At 35.4% G+C, this 4803-nt stretch overlaps 1 pseudogene; it reads right to left on the reverse strand.

The window, feature by feature from the left end:
* Window positions 1–1278: 1278 nt before the first annotated feature.
* Window positions 1279–3456, reverse strand: LOC140920428 (uncharacterized; annotated as a pseudogene).
* Window positions 3457–4803: the final 1347 nt, after the last annotated feature.

Below are 4803 nucleotides of genomic sequence, written 5' to 3' on the forward strand. Positions count from 1 at the left end.
CATGCAGCGTTGGAAAGTTCCAGGAGCATTGCATAGGCCAAAGGGCCTCTTGTAGGCAAATGCCAAAAAAGACAAGTGAACGTCGTCTTTTCTTGGTCCTCTGGTGCAATATGGATCTAAAAATAACCAGAAAAACCATCAAGAAAACAATAATGTAACTTACCAGCCAACCGTTCAAGCATCTGATCAATGAATGGAAAAGGAAAATGATCCTTTCTAAGTTCATTATTTTCATTTTTAACCACTGTGAGTCCAGTTTTCTTAGGGACTACCTGCACCGGGCTCACCCATTGACTATTAGAGATAAGGTATATAATGCCTGCTTGCAAGAGCTTGGTCACTTCTTTTTTTACAACATCCAAAATTAATGGGTTAAGTCACCTTTGGGGCTGCCTAACTAATTTTACCCCGTCCTCCAGTAGTATCCTATGCATACACATGGATGGGCTAATACCAGAAATATCAGCCAAAGTCCATCTGATTGCCTTCTTGTGTTTTCTCAAAATCTGCAACAGCTCATCTTCGTGTTTATCGTCAAGTTTGGCTGAAATAATCACAGGTAACTTGCCACTTCCTTCTAAATATGCATATTTCAAATTTTCAGGAAGTGGTTTAAGCTCTATAGTCGGTGGTTGTTCAATGGAAGGTACAACACCAGTGGCCGAAGCTAAGTCTGCAAAATCAATTATGTTAGTAGAAATATCAATATCAACACAATGATCAACCTACAAGGCAGCTTCGATCTCAACACACACATAGCACAATTGAGTATCTGTACATAATTCAGAAGTATAAGTATCATCAAAACCAGAAAATGAAGGGAAATCAGTGGCAAATATATCAGGGTAAGTGTCATCAACCAAATAAGCAAGCAATTCAATTTGAAAAATAGAATGCTCTTCCATGGGGTGTTTCATAGCATCAAATATGTTAAATTTTATAATGCTATCACTAAATTCCATGGATAGAGTTCCAGCATGAACATTAATTTTTGTTCTAGCAGTTTTCAAGAATGGTGTGCCTAAGATGATAGGCGCGTTGTTGAACTTATTCTTTCCCTCCATGTTAGAATGTAAAAATCTGCAGGAAATATCAATTCATTAACTCGAACAAGTACATCCTCCACAAGTCCAACGGGACGAGTATTGCTCTTGTTCTCCAATTGAATGGTAACACCTGTACTTTGTAAAGGTCCAAGAGCAAGAAAGTTAAAAATAGATGTAGGCATAACATTAATGGAAGCTCCTAAATCTAACATAGATCAACACAATGATCAACCTACAAGGCAGCTTCGATCTCAACACACACATAGCACAATTGAGTATCTGTACATAATTCAGAAGTATAAGTATCATCAAAACCAGAAAATGAAGGGAAATCAGTGGCAAATATATCAGGGTAAGTGTCATCAACCAAATAAGCAAGCAATTCAATTTGAAAAATAGAATGCTCTTCCATGGGGTGTTTCATAGCATCAAATATGTTAAATTTTATAATGCTATCACTAAATTCCATGGATAGAGTTCCAGCATGAACATTAATTTTTGTTCTAGCAGTTTTCAAGAATGGTGTGCCTAAGATGATAGGCGCGTTGTTGAACTTATTCTTTCCCTCCATGTTAGAATGTAAAAATCTGCAGGAAATATCAATTCATTAACTCGAACAAGTACATCCTCCACAAGTCCAACGGGACGAGTATTGCTCTTGTTCTCCAATTGAATGGTAACACCTGTACTTTGTAAAGGTCCAAGAGCAAGAAAGTTAAAAATAGATGTAGGCATAACATTAATGGAAGATCTTGAATCTAACATAGCATTTTCAAACTGACTATTGCCTATGGTACATGGAATGGAAAAAGTTCTTAGATCTTTGCATTTCTAAGGCATGGGCTGAATGAGGGCTGAAACATTTTGCCCCATGTTTACTCTTTCATTACCTTTTAACCTTCTCTTGTGTGTGCACAAATATTTTAGAAATTTTGCATATCTTGGTATCTGTTTAATTGCTTCAAGAAGGGGAATGTTCACTTCCACCTTCCTAAATGTATCTAGGATCTCGTTGTCCCTATCTGCCTCGTCAATTTTCTTAGTCTTCACTGCCCTTTGAGGAAAAGGAAATGGTACATTTTGCTCAACATCAACAGTTTCAAATATCAAAGTATCCTCAGCAACCTTGTTATTTTTCACTATAGTTTCAGGTACCTTTGGAATTTCTACAACTTTCGCAAACCTCAATGTAATTGCACCAACATTGGGAGCATTTGGATTTACTATTGACTGTGAAGGCAATTGGTTTGACCCTTGAGCATGTAATTGATTGATTAAAGTGGCTAGCTGACCAATCTTTGTTTCTTAAATTTTGAATGGTGGAATCTATTGTTTGTTGAAATTGGAGATTCTGGACAGCCATCTGTTTAACGAGGTCCTCTAATGAAGGTGCATTGTTTTGCTGTTGAGGAATATTTTATTGGTTCTGCCTAGGTTGCTGTTGGGAAGATGAATTCCCCCATCTCAAGTTGGGATGGTTTCTCCAACAAGGATTGTACTTGTTAGATGATAGATCATAGTTGGCTTGAGGATTGTATATATTTGCTATATATGCTTGAGGAGCATCAGCAATTGGGTCTTCTTGCAATGTAGGACATGAATCTGAAGGATGCTCTGGAGAAGTGCAAATACCACAGACAATTGCTTGGGTTTTACCTATTGCCAATTTTTTTACTAAAGATGTAAGCTCATCAAGTTTTCCTTCTAAATTCTTGTGGGAAGAAGCTTGAATTTCATTCACACTCTTTGTCAACACTGTTGAATTGTTTCTAGTTGTAAACTGCTGAGAATTAATCGACATGTTCTCAATCAAAGCCCTTGCCGCTTCTGGGGTCTTATCGATAAGTGCTCCCCCACTAGCAGCATCCAAAACGCTTCTATCCATGGGTAGCAAGCCTTCATAAAAATATTGGAGGAGCAATTCTTCAGAAATCTGGTGATGAGGACAGCTTGACACTAATTTCTTGAATCTCTCCCAATACTCATGTAATGATTCCCTGTCAATCTGCCTGATGCCACATATTTCTTTTCTGATTGAAGCAGCTCTTGAGGCAGAGAAGAATTTTTCTAGAAACAATATCTTGAGATCATTCCAACTTGTAACAAAACCTGGTTGAAGGTAGTATAACCAATCCTTGGCAGCATCTTGGAGTGAAAATGGGAAGGCTCTCAGCTTAATGTGGTCTTCTGTGACTCCTTGAGGCTTTATGGTATAACACACAACATGGAATTCCTTCAAGTGTTTGTGGGGATCCTCACCTGCAAGACCATTAAACCTTGGAAGCAAGTGTATTAAAACAGATTTAAGTTCAAATGGTACAGTAACTTCAGGATATGTGATACATAATGCATTATAATTGACATTAGATGCAACAAGTTGTCTTAAGATTCTATTATTCGCATCAGCCATATTTTGCAACAAGTTGTCAATTTCAGTATCTGACTCTAACTCGTTAACACTAGCAGTTCTATTAAGTCTACTAAGTAAATGTAATGTCTTATCTATTTCAGGTTCAAGAGAATGAAGATTCACAGAACTAGCCCTAGTCATGCATCATCATAACAATGCAATACAAAATAACAATTTTGAAAATTCCAACAATGTCCCAAATGCTAAAATTCAAATAAAGGCAACACAAATTTTTTTGGAATTATTTGGAGAATATGAAAAATTAAGAAAAATTGAAAAAAAGGTCTAAACGAACGGATTTGGGATTTTGACCGTCGTTTTCGTATAAAGAACTTATACGGAGTCTTGTTCCTTGAGTTTTTTTTCTTCTGATTTTCTGGAAAAATTTCGGAGCAATCCGAGACAGTCGCCTAAAAACAGGGTTAATATTATTATCAAAGAGTCCCCGACAACGGCGCCAATTTGATCCGCTGTCTCACATGGGTCAAATACAATTGATAAAATGTAAATAGAGGTAATAACTTGAATCGTTTCGCAAGGACTTCTGATATAGTAATAATAACCGAATTGAAAATTGAAATTAAAAAGGGGGGTTTTTTAGATTTTTATTTTAACGGATGAGCAAAACAATTAATCCACTTATTCGAGTTTCAAACCTATCACATATTCTATCAATGAGTTTAATTTCTAATTTGTGATTCTATTCTTATTTGATTATAGAATTGATCAAACAAGCGTAATCAATCCTATGTGAATTTTTGTTTCTTTGATTGAATTAAGCATCACAATCATCAAAATATTATAATTAACGATCAAGCGTTGCAAAATTATAATTCAATTAAAATAAAAACCGAAACCAAATTTTGTCAAATAAATTTAATTAATCCTATTGATATTCAATTTAAGCAATCAAAATATCAATATAATCAAATAAACAAAATAGAATCATGAATAGAAATTGACAGTGTAACCTGAATCTCAAGGTGTTGATGAAACTCTGAACTCGTGGATTAATCTTATAAAATTAGCCTTCCATGAAATTGAAATAAAACTGTTTATTTCTTGTAGCAATTTGAATCCTAATTTTTCCATCTTAGAAAAGAAACAAAGCTGCCAATATACAGTACTTGTTATTGGACTTTAGGGTTTATGGTTTAAAAACAAGTGGCCCGCTAATTAAAATTATTACAAATATCCAGATTATGAATTTTGCAATTTCGGCCCAGTAAAGTTCGGAATTGGTCTTTCCTTCCAACACAAAAGTTGTAGCTCAGATTTTTTATCTTTCCAATGCTTGCTCATATGACCTACAGAGCGAGAAAGAGTCAAAATATAAATAATAAAATT

The sequence above is a fragment of the Cicer arietinum genome, chromosome 5 (assembly GCF_000331145.2).
Source record: "Cicer arietinum cultivar CDC Frontier isolate Library 1 chromosome 5, Cicar.CDCFrontier_v2.0, whole genome shotgun sequence".
NCBI lineage: Eukaryota > Viridiplantae > Streptophyta > Magnoliopsida > Fabales > Fabaceae > Cicer > Cicer arietinum.